Source organism: Tenebrio molitor, chromosome 1, assembly GCF_963966145.1.
Source record: "Tenebrio molitor chromosome 1, icTenMoli1.1, whole genome shotgun sequence".
Classification (NCBI taxonomy): Eukaryota; Metazoa; Arthropoda; class Insecta; order Coleoptera; family Tenebrionidae; genus Tenebrio; species Tenebrio molitor.
The window spans coordinates 44,044,222-44,059,990 of NC_091046.1; the positions used below are offsets into that span (position 1 = coordinate 44,044,222).

Below are 15,769 nucleotides of genomic sequence, written 5' to 3' on the forward strand. Positions count from 1 at the left end.
GATCTACAGATGCCTACAATTGCGATTGGTATTTGGGAACAACATTATATGAGAAGTGTACTCGTGATGGTTAATTTTTCGTGAGCACAAAAACTTCAAATAAACATCAAAGTATTTAGTTATTTCCGACTGACTTACGAAATAAAATGAATATCACTGTAAGATACTGTCATTGTTAATTCGACCCAAATCCAAAACAATTAAAAGAAAATATGTAAATGAAAAGTGTAGTTTTCAAATTGGAGACCCAACCAGTATTGTCCCAAGATGAATGACCATTACAAATTCGGATCATAAAAGAAAACAACTGAAAAGGCCGTACGTGCGATAGATATCTGTGTAGTCGTGTATGATAAGAACTATAAAAGTCAGAAACATCTTCTTCGGTGACAGTCAAAATGATCTTCGCCATGAAACCTCTAGTGAAAATAGCTGTTCTTATCTTCATTTTCAATCATATTGAAGGTAGTTTGTTTTGGCAAGACAGTTTTGAAACGCGATTCTCTGTCTAGATTTTCTTCACAGCTGAAGACCATGCGAGAGAAAAACGTACGGTATTTAGAGACTTTGTAGAGAATATTGCCGATATGCTTGTCCCCACAGAGGGTCTACCACAAAGAATATGGCGAATATTCACAGTCAGCATATCCATATTCACAAAATCCAGATCCACAAAATCCATATCCACCAAATTCATATTCACCAGATCCATATCCACAAAATCCATATCATCCAAATCCATATGCACCAAATTAATATTCACTAGATCCATATCCACAAAATCCATATCCACCAGATTCATATTCATCAGATCCATCTACGACTAGCTAGCCTTACCGTTACCCTCTTTTCTGTGTTTTCTATCTACTCCTTGTCTACTTTGCTTTGTTACTTCTCTAACTACAAATGCAAAGGATTTTAGTTATTTTCTACGGTAAAGCGTTCTGTTTCTAATTTGCAGTTCTTGACCTTCAATTACAAATATGACACAAATTTGAGAATGCTAAAAAAAGTCAATTAACCCAATGAACATTAATTTGCTGGTTCTCTCAATTTGAAACCTGCTAACATCAAATTCATTAATTCAGTTCAAAAGTCTGAATTTATCGAACCTATTCGGACCATTAAAATATCCACAAAATTCATATCCACAAAATCCATCCCGAAATCGTGATCGAGCTCCACGCGCAGTACTACGGAACCAGGCAAGCCGTCGGTGAGTCAACCGACAGCTTTCTTTCAAGAAAAAGACGTATCACAAAACAAATCTTCCCCAACATCACGGAGGAGAAGTTCATTGCCACGTGCTGTTTCCTGGTACTCGATCCAAGTCATCTTCAAGAACCACCGCAACCACGCCACGCCGCTGACGTGGTGCCGTTCGCCGGTGGGCCGAACCAGGGCCACCATAAGCGACCAAACATTCACCAGATCCCGTCCCAGAACGAGCCCAAGGACCAGCTGATCGCCAAACTCCAGGTGGAGCTTACCTTGACGAAAAAGATGCTGCCAATGATATAACAACTGGCGACGCAGCAGAGGAATTTCCTGCTCAAAAGACTGGAGACCTGCACCACTCTCAAGAACCCACCGAGGACCGAGAACCCGACCTTCAAACTGTTCGAGACGACGAACACGCTGGCCAAGTTGACATCGAACCCATCGGCGACCGAGAACCTTATCAACTCGACGACGATCTTCAACTTCCAGCCGCCGAACCGACCGCGGAGAAACACCCGCCTCGGCAAGGGAAACTCGCGCTTTCGGTCGCTCTCCCATCTGAACCAGGTCCCGTTCCGGGCCAACTCCCGAAAGTCGTTGCTGTGATCTCCACGCGACCTCACCGAGCAGACCGCCAACCGTGTCAACCACGACTCTCAACAACACCCGGTGCACAACAAAAGCCACCACGAGAACAACCTCCTGATGCAGAAAGTCCACATCAGCGCCGACTGCTGCTGCCACAACAGGACTCAGCTGTTCAACAACGTCAACCACGACCCGCAGGACCTGGTGCTCATCACAACCAAAAACACCAGGTCCAGCCTCAACTGTGGCGTTCGCCGTAACCACAACATGATACAGCCCCTCAAATACGTCAACGACGACCCCCAGAACCTGGTGTTCGTCAAGCTCCAGAACACCAGGTCGTCTTCCGCATCGGTTACGCCTACCTGGTGGAGACCGAGGACGGATAATCACAACCAACCACCAAAAACCCCTTCTGGAGGAGGGTAAATCTTCAATAGCGCCCAACAGACAAAAAAAAACTGAAGACAGTGCGGTTGTGAAGATTTCCTGTTTTTTTTTTTTGTTTCTTCGTTACCGAATTCTCTCAAAGACACTATCCACCAAATTCATATTTACCAGATCCAAATCCACAAAATCCATATCCACCAAATTCAATTTAGAGGAAAGTTGGCGACTTCTGAAATTGTTGCCTAATTTTAATCCGAAATGAGCAAGTTCGACGACGAAATTCCGATTCGGAACGTTTTTACTGTGATTTTTCATATCCATATCCACAATCTTCACATTCACAATACCCATATTCACAATATTCACAGAGATATTAATTTCCATAAGTGTGAGAACCATCGAAACCAAATACTAAAATACCTATGTATTATTGCGGCAAACATCAACAATAGCAGGAAAGCAAGCCTGGAGTGATAGAATTACTACCATCGTGACCAATAAAATTTGATAAAACATTTCTACCTTGTTTTTATTGCAAGTTTCTGGATTCCAAAGGAACAAATTGTTTTTTCAAAACACGTTGGTTCGAAAGAACCAATTTATTAGAGTAACGAAAATTTCAAAAACTTCAAAACGAGTTTTATAAGACGCTTGATTGTGACACGAGTTGGAGTACTCCAACAGAACGAGTCTCACAGTGCGTCTTATAAAACGAGTGTAATATACTATTTTTTCTACTTTGGTCGCATTAAATCAAAAATCTAAAATTATTAAATAAACTAGGGACTTTTGTGTGGCATGCGTTACGATGGCGTTTTTGTGAAATATGTATGTCAAATGTCAAATGTGTTAATTGTTAACAGAGGCTCGCTAGAGATACCGGCCACCGGCCAGCGTGCTATTTCAGCAATACCAACGTACCTAATACGTATAAAAAAAAACAAAACCAGTTTCACAAAGAGTTCCTTTGTGACACTACTAAATGCTCTTTATGATACCAAAGTTGAAAATAGTTATTTGTGCAAGGAGATAAAAAAGTGTTTTTTTTTTCATATGAGTTGAGGGATACGCGTGGAGTACCTGCCGAAATGGGCAATTTCGAACTCCTAGCCTCCTGGGACCCTGAATTATTTTCCTACCCCTAACAAAAGATGGTGCCTGAAATCGGAGATGAATCATCAATTATTGTTCGTGAACATTATGATACAGCTTTTGATGAATTGTTGCTGACACCTGTTGTCAAAGCAAGTTCATCTATCTTGGATGTAATGAGTGCCAAGAAAAAAATGGCAACGTGAGCAATGGATAGCACAGAACAGGAGTCTTAAATGACGATAAAACGTACAATTGTAAAAACGTTCTTCTAACTAAATACATCGCTTTCATGAACTCTTATTTTTTCCCAAAATATCCTACACTCAAATTTGAAATGAACAAATCTTAGACCTTGAGATTGTCTCGCAGCGCAATTGCCGTAGTTTGTCAGAGCAAAGACCAATTGGAAAGCCAAATGAACCGTACTTAATGGGCAAAAAGTCATATTTTCGTCACAGTAAAATCGCGATGCACTTGGTCGCATACGTCAAAAAAGCAGAAATTTATGGACATGCATTTTGAAATGGCTATTGTTTGCCTAATTAAACAAAGCATTATTCGTGAAAAAGTAATCAATAAAAATCACTTCAAAAAACTTGATAACAACTAAATAAAACAGCAGCAGCGATTAGAGTTCCATTCTAGTGATCACCATGAAGATTACTGCGGTTATTTTGATTCTTGGTCTTATGAGTGCAGTGACAGGTATTATTTTTTAATCATTCGGTTCTTTCGCAATTTTTTTTTTCGATATTTGTTCGTCACCAGCACCTGTATGTCAGGTTGTTATAGTTATTTACGTATTAAGGGCTGTTAAAAAGGCCGTAACAAGCAAGGGAGATGTTTGAGGCCCGACGAAGAAGGGCCTTAATGCTCCATCGGTCGTTATGGCACTTAACAGAACGTGGTGCGTACAACGTTTTTCGTTGTGCTAAAACACTTTAAACATTATTTTTATATTAAATAATTATTCAGCATTTGAACGGAAAGAATTTGAAAATCATGGGAAGCGTTGTCACTTTGGCAAACCGTTGTTACTTTGGCAAAGGAAAATTTTTTTAAAAATGAAGCCCTGAGTGTTGCCAGGGTGTTATTGATATCTTAACGGTTGTCAACTGTTGAACGTTATTCATACCTTAACAACACAGGATGACAAAAAGAATTTTTTATTATACCTGAATCATAATCCCTGTTTTTGACACTAAAATGCGTGCAAAAAAGGGCCCTTAAAACGGTAAAGCTTTAAGGGTTGCTTCGGTAACAACAAATTCACCTACATTTTCAACAATGATAAATAGACATTTATACACAATTTATAATAGCAACGAAACAACAATTGACCATTTCTATATCAACGATTAATGACACACATTACTTCGGAAAAGGTATTTCAATTTACTTTTTTTGTTATAATTTTCAGATTCTAGTGCAGGTATAATAAGAAATAGCGTATGATACACGTTTAAGGGCCTTTAAAGCACTTGCGACGTTAACAACACTCCGCTAGGCGTCGTGGTCTTAAACACGTCGCACGTGCTTTAAAGGCTTTCTTATAAAATTGTATCATAATATACTATTATTCGTGATCACGAATTATTAAAAATTAATGAGAACAATATGTTTCACAAACAAAACAAAACACACATGAACGTGTGTGCAACCAGTAATTAATGACCATTTATCATTTTTAATTAACGGTGAGTGACCTTCAATTCCACGATGATATGGAAATTCTTTAATCTTGTATTCATCAATTTACATCAACGTTGTACATTTAGACTGATTAGTTAGTTTTAATTCTTGGCTCGTTTAAAATGTCTGACTTTGATTAGCATGTTCCTGCCATGTCCTGCCAGACGAGGATGCCGAAGACTACAGCAATGAAATGATCAAACATTCAGTATCAAAGAGATTTCGTCACAATTCGAGTGGAAACGGAAAATGGGTATTTTCTTAAGATTATTGGACAAAATTATTATGACAAGTGTAATTGAAATTGCCCAAGCAAATAAATAAAAAAATATTATTAGATATTTTTGTGAGCAGTACGATTTTGTGTGAATTTTTTTAAATTGTTGCTTTCAGTTGTCGACTCGATGCTACAAAATGAGCACAAAATAAACCTTAAATAAATATCAAAGCAGTTATTTCCGACTGACTTACGAAATAAAATGAACATCAGTATAAAAGACTGTCATTGTTAATTCGACACAAATCCAAAACAATAAAAAAGAAATAAACGAAAAGTGTACTTTTCAAATTGAAGACCCAACCAGTATTGTCCCAAGATGACCATTGCAAATTTGGATCATAAAAGAAAACAATTGAAAAGGGCGTATATACGATAGATATCTGTGTCGTCGTGTATGATAAGTACTATAAAAGTCTGGAACATCTTCTTCGGTGACAGTCAAAATGATGTTCGTCATGAAACCTCTAGTGACAATTGCTGTTCTTTTCTTCATTTTCAATCATATTGAAGGTAGTTTAAGCAAGACTGTTTCGAAACGTGATTCTCTATCTAGATTTTCTTCACAGCTGAAGACCATGCGAGAGAAAAACGTTCGGTGTTTAGTGACATTGTAGAGAGAATTGCCGATATGCTTGTGCCTACAGAGGGTCCACCACCAGTAGCATTCAACAACGGATATGGCGAATATTCACAGTCAGCATACCCATATGCGCAATACCCATATTCGCAATATCCATATTCACAAAATTCATATCTACAAAATCCATATCCACCAAGTCCATATTCAACTGATCCATATTCACAAAATCCATATCCACTAAATTCATATTCACCAGATCCATATCAACAAAATTCATATCCACAAAATACATATCCACCAAATTCATATTCATCAGATCCATATCCACAGAATACATATTCACAAAATTCATACCCACCAAATTCATATGCACCAGATCCATATCCACAAAATGCATATCCACAAAATTCATATCCACCAAATCCATATCCGCCAGAATCATATTCACCAGATCCATATCCACAAAATTCATATCCCCCAAATTCATATTCACCAGATCCATATCCACAAAATGCATATCCACAAAATTCATATCCACAAAATGCATATCCACCGAATCCAGATCCACCAAATTCATATTCACCAAATCCATATCCACAATCTCCATATTCACAATATTCACAGACATATTAATTTCCATAAGTGTAAGTGGACCATCGAGTGCAAATATGCAGTTACTAACATACCTATGTATTACTGCAACAAACATCAGCGATGGCAGGAAAGCAACTCTGGGGTGATAGAATTACTACAATCGTGATCAATAAAATTTGATAAAATATTTCCACCTTGTTTTATTGTAAGTTTCTGTTTTCTAAAGGAACAAATTGTATTTTTCAAAACACACGAAAGAACCAATCATAGAAACGAAAATTTCAGAAACTTCAAAACGACGCACCTTTACTTCTAATCTAAGGCGCAATTGTATATTATTATACAAGTTTTATAAGACACTTGATTGTGACACGAGTTGGTTGGGACACGAGGAACGCAGTGAGGAGTGCTCCAGCAGAACGAATGTCACAGTGCGTCTTATAAAACGAGTGTAATATACTATTTTTTCTACTTTGGCTGTTTTGATTTCATAAAAACTCAAAAATCTAATTATCAAATAATCTAGGGACTTTTGTGTGGCATGCGTTATGGTGGCATTTCTGCGAAATTTATGTCAAATATCAATGTTTTAATTGTTAACAGGAGGTCGCTAGAGATACCTGACGCCGGCCAGCGTGCTACGAGTATTAGCAATAATAACGTACCTAATACGTATAAAAAAAAAACAAAAACAGTTTCACAAAAAGTTCGTTTCACTCGCGTTTTAAACTGGCCCACTCATGCCATAAAAAGCCCAATTTACACACGAACGAGTTGGATACAACATTTTTTTGTTCGACGAGTCCCTTAAAGGCTCCAAATCGCTTAAAATCTCTAAAATTAGCTTGACGTTTCGTTTTGACAAGTTGTCACATTTATCAAAATCCGCTCAGACAGGAGAAAATTCTCAAATTCTGACAGTGTCGAACAAAAATAGTTATTTGTGCAGCGAGATAAAAAAAAAGTGATATTTTTTTTCGTACGAGATGAGGGATTTTTAATCGAGACGAAGGCGAAGTCGAGATTGAAAAGGCGTCGAGTACCTGCCGAAATGGGCATTTTCGAAAACTAGCCCCTTGGGACCCTGAACTATTTTCCTACCCCTACCTAGAGATGGTGCCTGAAACCGGAGATGAATCATCAATTATCGTTCGTGAACATTATGATGCATCAGCTTTTGATGATCTCAAAAAAGGTTCATCCATCTTGGACGTAGTTAGTGAGTGCCAAGAAACAAATGGCAGCCTGAACATTGGATAGCGCAGAACAAGAGTCGTAAATGGCGATAAAACTTAAAATTGTAAAAACGTTCTTTTCACTAAATACATCGCTTCCATGAACTCTTCTTTTTTCGCAAAATATCCTAGACTCAAATTTGAAATGAACAAATCTTAAAACTTGAGATTGTCTTGACGCAGTTTTTCAGAACAAAGACCAATTGGAAAGCCAAATGAACCGTTCTTAATGGGCAAAAAGTGATATTTTCGTCACAGTAAAGTCGCGATGCACTTGGTCGCATACGTCAAAAAAGCAGAAATTTAGGGACTTGCATTTTCAAATGGCTATTGTTTGGCAAATTTAAAAAAGCATTAGTCGTGAAAAAATAACCAATAAAAATCACTTCAAAAAACAACTAAATAAAACAGCAGCAGCTATCAGAGTTCCATTCTAACTAGTGATCACCATTACTGATTACTTCGGTTGTTTTGATTCTTGGTCTATTGAGTGACAGGTTTTTCTTTTTTTGTTCGACACTGTCAGAATTGGAGAATTTTCTCCTCCGTGAACGGATTTTAATAAATGTCACAACTTGTCAAAACCAAACGTCATGCTAATTTTAAAGATTTTAAGCGATTTGGAGCCTTTAAGGGGCTCGTCGAACAAAAAAGCGTTGTATTCAACCCGTTCGTGTGTAAATTGGGGTTTTTTTGGCACTCGTGGGCCTTAATAACGCTCGTTTCACTCGCGTCTTAAACTGGCAGACTCGTGCCAAAAAAAAGCCCAATTTATACACGAACTGGTTAAATAAACTACTATTTCGTCATCCTGTGTTGTTAAGGTATGAATAACGTTCAGCAATCGCCAACCGTTAAGATATCAGTAACATCCTGGCAACACTCAGGACTGTTAAGAAGGTTTTAACCGCCCGCAAATTTTAACAGTCCGCATTTTTTCAAAATTTTATGCGTTGCTAAAATAACAACGGTTTGCCAAAGTAACAACGCTTCCCATGATTTTCAAATTCTTTCCATTCAAATGCTGAATCTTTGAATAATTATTTAATGTAAATATAATGTTTAATATAATTTAGCACAACGAAAAACGTTGTACGTACCATGATCTGTTAAGGGCCATAACGACCGCTGCACAGCTCCATTGCTCGTTATGGCCTTCTTAACAGCCCTTAATGTATAAATAACTACCGTATGTTTAAAAAAATGTCTGGTCAAGTAGGTTCTGAAAAACAAAAGCATTAAAAACGTATGGCTTAGCTTGTCAAATAATAATTGAACTGTCAGAAACGTCAATAATTGCCGTAATAATTTTATTCGCAAAATTTTATTTATGAAAATGATTTTCACTCCTGAACAAAAAATATTCATGGTTGAATCTTATTTTCTCTCTTTTTGTTTTTCATGACCTACTTGACCAGAAATTTTTTGAAACATACGGTATAACAACGTGACACAGGTGCTGGTGACGAACAAATATCGAAAAAAAATTGCGAAAGAACTGATTGATTAAAAAATTTTACAAAAATAAAACAGCAGCAGCGGTTAGAATAGAGTTGCATTCTAATGATCACCATGAAGATTACTGCGGTTATTTTGATTCTTGGTTTATTGAGTGCAGTATATTATTTTTTAATCAATCAATTCTTTCGCAATTTTATTTTTCGAAATTTAATGTCCGTCTGTTCATCATCACCACCTGTGTGTCAGGTTATTAAGAATTTTATGCAACATTCGTGATCGCGAATTATTAAAAATTAATGAGAACAATATGTTTCACAAAGAAAACAAAACACAGATGAACGTGTGTGCAACTAGTAATTAATGACCATTTATAATTTTTAATTAACGGTGAGTGACCTTCAAATCCACGATGATATGGAACTTCTTTCATTTTATATCATCAATTTGCATCACGTTTTACATTTAGACCGACTAGTTTTAATTCTTGGCTCATTTCAAATTTCTGACTTTGATTAGCATATTCCTGCCATGTCCTGCCAGACGAGGATGGCGAAGACAACAGCAATGAAATGATCAAACGTTTAATATCAAAGAGATCTCCGCATCGTTCCAATTGGAGAACATAGCTAAAATATCATTAGTGTATTATTTGCCATGGCCGGTTCTAAAGCGATTTAATTTACACCAGATTTTCCTGGCTAGGTCAAATCCCGGAACTTGTTTTGTAGGATCCTCAATTACATTTTTATTGAAAATATCTACGTCTTGCCAGGTTGCTTTCCAATAATCAGATCTGGAAAATGGTTACATGAGAATTTCTTCTTTCCAAAGTGGTTTTAATCTATAGAGTGGTAAATTTGCCATGTCTTGTGCTATGGAGTACATATTCGGTGAATTTTGAAATTTATATTCGTTTTGCGATGTATTTTCTTCTAATATTATACGGCATAATGTGTGCTAACACATGTAGCCATGGTGTTGTAGTAGATTTTAAAGTATTCGTTATTATTCGAAGTGTGGTATTCAATTCAGCATCTATTTTGTTCACGTGTGTACTGTTCTTCCAGAAAAGGCAACAATATTCTGCCCTAGAATACACTAAATCTAGTCCCCAACTTGTGCCTGCGAGTTTATGTATAATGTTGTTTCTCCTTTTCAGTTTCTGAAGTTCTAAAAAATTTTGTGAGCAGTACGATTTTGAGCGAATTTTTTTTTTAATTATTGCTTCCAGTTGACGACTCGATGCTACAAAATAAGTACAAAAAAACTTCAAATAAACATCAAAGCAGTTATTTCCGACTGACTTACGAAATAAAATCAACATCACAGTAAGATACCGTCATTGTTAATTCGACACAAATCCGAAACAATTAAAAGAAAATAAATGAAAAGTGTACTTTTCAAATTGGAGACCCAACCAGCATTGTCCCATGATGAATGACCATTACAAATTTGGATGATAAAAGAAAATAATTGAAAAGGCCGTACCTGCGCGATAAAAAGTATAAAAGTCTGGAACATCTTCTTCGGTGACAGTCAAAGTGATGTTCGCCATGAAACCTCTAGTGACAATAGCTGTTCTTTTCTTCATTTTCAATCATATTGAAGGTAGTTTTGGCAAGACAGCTTCGAAACGTGATTCACTATCTAGATTTTTTTCACAGCTGAAGACCATGCGAAAGAAAAACGTTCGGTGTTCAAAGGCTTTGTAGAAAACATTTCCGATATGCTTGTGCCACCACCAGTAGTATTCAACAAAGGATATGCCGAATATTCACAGTCAGCGTACCCACATTCGCAATATCCATTTTCCCAAAATCCACATCCACAAAATCCATATCTACAAAATCCACATGCACCAAACCCATATCCACTAAATTCATATTCACCAGATCCATATCCACAAAATTCATATCGTCCAAATCCATATGCACCAAATTCATATTCACTAGATCAATATCCACAAAATTCATATCCACAAAATCCATATTCGCTAAATTCATATTCCCCGGATTCATATACAGAAAATTCATATCCACAAAACCCATATTCGCTAAATTCATATTCCCCGGATTCATATACACAAAATTCATATCCACAAAACCCACAATCACCAAATCCATATTCAGCAGATCCATATCCTAAAAATCCATATCCAACAAATTCATATTCACCAAATTCATATCTACAATCTATATATTCACAATATTCACAGAGATATTAATTTCCATATGTGTAAGTGGACCATCGAGAGCAAATATGCAGTTACTAACATACCTATGTATTATTGCAGCAAACATCAACGATGGCAGGAAAACAAGTCTGGGGTGATAGAATTACTTCAGTCGTGACCAATAAAATTTGATAAAACATTTCTACTTTGTTTTTATTGTATGTTTCTGGATTCTAAAGGAAGAAATTGTTGTTTTCAAAACACGTCGTTTCGAAAGAACCAATCATAGAACCGAAAATTTCGGAAACCTCAAAACGACGCACCTTCACTTCTAATCTGAGGCGCAATTAGTATATTATTATACGAGTTTTATAAGATGCTTGATTGTGACACGAGTTGGTTGGGGCACGACCAACGCAGTGAGGAGCGCTCCAATAGTACGAGTGTTACAGTGCGTCTTATGAAACGAGTGTAATATACTATTTTTTCTACTTTGGTCGCATTATGTACTTTCATACAAGCTCGAAAATCTAATTATGAAACAATCTGCGCCGGCCAGCGTGCTATTACAGCAATACCAAAGTACAGACTGTCTATAAAAGAATGTAGGATCGCATCCATTACTACATTACTATTAATTGCAAGTAGTCACGTATTCACAACATGTCAACAAAAAGTCAACTTAACCTCATTTCCGCTTTCGAAGTCCTGCTTTGTTGTTTCTTGCGTTCCTGGTCTATTTATTCTTAAAAGAAAAGCATCTTCCAAAGCTAGATAATTTCCGATGGTGTTACAAAAGTATCGTCTTTATCTGTTTTTATATTGAAAATCAGAATAATTTTATAACTTCGCAAATATTTTAGAAGTAATTGCTAAAATGGTCTTCACACTTGAACAAAATAAGTTCCTTATAATGTCTTATTACCGCAATGGTGTTAAAAGAGACGACAAATGGACATAGAGCGTTCAAGCTTCCAAAGAAGAATTTTTAGCCAACTACCTGCACCAAAATGTTTTAGAAAAGTCCCTCACAGCTCACATACATCGAATTGTTAATCATTTTGTTACTACCAGTAGTGTTGAAAAGGGAAAATCGTCAGGTCATCCCATGGTAATGGAAGATGTAGTTGAAAATGTACGAGATCATTTAGAAGCCCATCCGAGAATTTACTAGACTGTCTCTTCAAATTGCAGTACATGCCACAAAATTGTTAGAGGAGAACTTGCATTTACATCCATATAAAGTAAAAACTGTACAAAAGCTCCTCCTTAATGATCCTGAATGCATACATTATTGTAATTGGTTTCAGAATAATCTTTTCACCTGACATAACTCCCTTAAAATTTTCTGTGTTCAGCTATGTGAAATAAATGAGAAAGTAATAATTTAAATGAGTTAATAGAAGAGATTACCATCTGTTGTCGTAACATCAACGAACAGATGTTACAAAATATTTTTGAAAACAAGAGAGAGAAGATATTCAGAGCAGAATGGAGCACACTTTGAACCATTCCTTTAATTTTCATTGTTACTTTTTTAACTGAATCACTGATGTTATTCACCTTCTTAAGTGTTTAATAAATACGTAATTAGTTGAGAGTGTTGAGACTTATCAATAATGCATTTCATGAATTTATTTTTATTTAATTGTTTTTTGTAAGCATCAATTTTGTCAAGCCAAGCAATAGGCAACCAGTAAAACCAGTGTGTTCCGGGGGTTGCAAAGAGTCGGCACACTTTCAAAGCCTACTTCGATCCCACAATCATTTAACCGAGTACTGTGGCCAAGCGCCTAGCGCGCCACTTTACATTCGGGAGGTCCCGGGTTCTAACCCCGGTGCCGCCTGACCAGGTGTGGGTTTTTTTCAGAGGTTTCCCCACACCATCACATCGTGGTATGTCTCATATCACAGATAAGGCGAATGCTGGGTCAGTATCAACCTCTCAGTACCTACCACCTTCCTTCCGCACCCATCCTCACCGTACCCATCCCGAATCTTCCCGTCAGTGTGGCTGAAAAGGCTGAAAGCCTCAGCAGCCCGCCCCCCTTCGGGGGGGAATGAAAGATGTACCGTTTTTTTTTTCCACAATCATTTATAGACACTCTGTACCTAATACGGATTTAAAAAAAACAGTTTCGCAAAAAGTTCCTCTGTCACACTACTTTTAGTTTCACAAAATGCTTTTTATGTTACAAAAGTAGAAAATAGTAATTTGTGCAAGGAGATAGGAAAAGCGATTATCTATCTTGGACGTAGTTAGTGCCAAGAAAAAAATTGCAACGTGAGCAATGGACGGCGCAGAACAAGAGTCTTAAATGGCGAATGACGTACAATTTTGTAAAAACGTTCTTTTAACTAAGTACATCGCTTGCACGAACTCTTCTTTTTTCGCAAAATATCCGACACTCCCAAATTTCAAATGAACCAGTCTTAGACCTTGAGATTGTCTCGCAGCCCAATTGACGCAATTTGTGAGGGCAAAGACCAATTGGAAAGCCAAATGAACTGTTCTTAATGGTCAAAAAGTGATATTTTTGTCTCAGGAAAATCGTGATGCACTTGGTCGCATACGTCAAAGAACCAGACATTTATGGACTTTCAAATGCTATTGTTTGGAAAATTAAAAAAAGCATTAGTCGTGAAAAAAATTATCAATAAAAATCACTTCATAAAACTTGATAACAACTAAATAAAACAGCAGCAGCGATTAGAGTTCCATTCTAGTGATCACCATGAAGATTACTGCGGTTATTACGATTCTTGGTCTATTGAGTGTAGTGACAGGTATTACTTTTTAATCAATCACTTCTTTCGCAATTTTGTTTTTCGAAATTTGATGTCCGTCTGTTCATCAGCACCACCTGTGTGTCAGGTTATTAAGAATTTTCTGTAACATTCGTGATCGCGAATTATTACAAATTAATGAGAACAATATGTTTCACAAAGAAAACAAAACAAACATGAACGTGTATGCAACTAGTAATTAATCACCATTTATAATTTTTAATTAAAGGTGAGTGACCGTCAAATCCACGATGATATGGAAATTCTTTCATCTTGTATTCATCAATTTGCATCAACGTTGTACATTTAGATTAACTAGTTAGTTTTAATTCTTGGCTCGTTTAAAATTTCTGACTTTGATTAGCATGCTCCTGCCAATTCCTGCCAGACGAGTATGCCGAAGACTACAGCAATGAAATGATCAAACGTTCAATATCAAGGAGATCTGCATTGCGTCCTCAAAACAATGGAAACGGAAAATATGTATTTTCTTAAGTTTATTGGAAAAACTTAGTACGACAAGTGTAAATGAAATTGCCCAAGCAAATAAATAAACAATCATTATTACACATTTTTATGAGCAGTATCTACGATTTTGTGGGGATTTTTTTAAATTGTTGCTTTCAGTTGACGACTCGATGCTACACAAAAAAAACTTCAAATAAACATCAAAGCAGTTATTTCCGACTGACTTACGAAATAAAATGAACACCACTGTAAGATACTGTCATTGTTAATTCGACACAAATCCAAAACAATTAAAATAAAATAAATTAATAGTGTACTCTTCAAATTGGAGACCCAACCAGTATTGTCCCAAGATGACCATTACAAATTTGGATCATTAAAGAAAACAATTGCCGTACATGCGATGGATATCTGTGTCGTCGTGTATGATAAGAAGTATAAAAGTGTGGAACATCTTCTTCCGTGACAGTCAAAATGATGTTCGCCATGAAACCTCTAGTGACAATTGCTGTTCTTCTCTTCGTTTTCAGTCATATTAAAGGTAGTTTGTTTTGGCAAGACAGTTTCGAAACGCGATTCTCTATCTAGATTTTGTTTACAGCTGAAGACCATGCTAGAGAAAAACGTACGGTGTTTAGAGACTTTGTAGAGAACGTTGCCGATATCCTTGTGCCCACAGAGGGTCCACCACCAGTAGTATTCAACAACGGATATGGCGGATATTCACAGTCCGGATATTCACAGTCGCAATATCCATATTCACAAAATCCATATCCACAAAATCCATATTCACAAAATCCATACTCACAAAATCCATATTCACAATACCCATATTCACAGAGGTATTAATATCCGCAAGTGTAAGTGGGCCATTAAGACCAAATACGCAGTTACTAACATACCTACGTATTATTGCAGCAAACATCAACAATCGCAGGAAAGCAATTCTCCAGTGGTAGAATTACTACAATCGTGACCAATAAAATTTAATAAAACATTTCCACCTTGTTTTTATTGTAAGTTTCCGGATTGTAACGGAACAAATTGTATTTTTCAAAACACGTTGGTTCGAAGGACCCAATCATCGAAACGAAAAGTTCAATAACTTAACAACCACGCACCTTGACTTCTAATCTGAGGCGCAAAACGAATTCATAACGTGTCAGATCGGGACTACACAAAGACTCAATAACATCCTTAGGGTT

General features: G+C 36.7%; 1 protein-coding gene and 2 long non-coding RNA genes across 4 annotated transcripts in view; 2 read left to right on the forward strand and 1 right to left on the reverse strand.

Moving 5' to 3' along the window:
* The window catches only part of Lar (tyrosine-protein phosphatase Lar), a 424,567-nt gene that overhangs the window by 384,445 nt on the left and 24,353 nt on the right, over window positions 1-15,769 (reverse strand). The window lies entirely within an intron of this gene.
* Window positions 3,940-15,563, forward strand: LOC138141619 (uncharacterized). Of its 2 annotated transcripts, none has more exons than XR_011163213.1 (5): window positions 3,940-3,999; window positions 14,461-14,812; window positions 14,877-15,105; window positions 15,166-15,424; window positions 15,483-15,563. It is a non-coding gene; the product is annotated as an uncharacterized lncRNA (long non-coding RNA). The 2 variants fall into 2 exon arrangements; XR_011163212.1 differs by lacking the exon at window positions 3,940-3,999 and adding an exon at window positions 13,999-14,096.
* LOC138141344 (uncharacterized) lies at window positions 10,640-11,510 on the forward strand. Its single transcript, XR_011163104.1, has 3 exons — window positions 10,640-10,744; window positions 10,801-11,371; window positions 11,430-11,510. It is a non-coding gene; the product is annotated as an uncharacterized lncRNA (long non-coding RNA).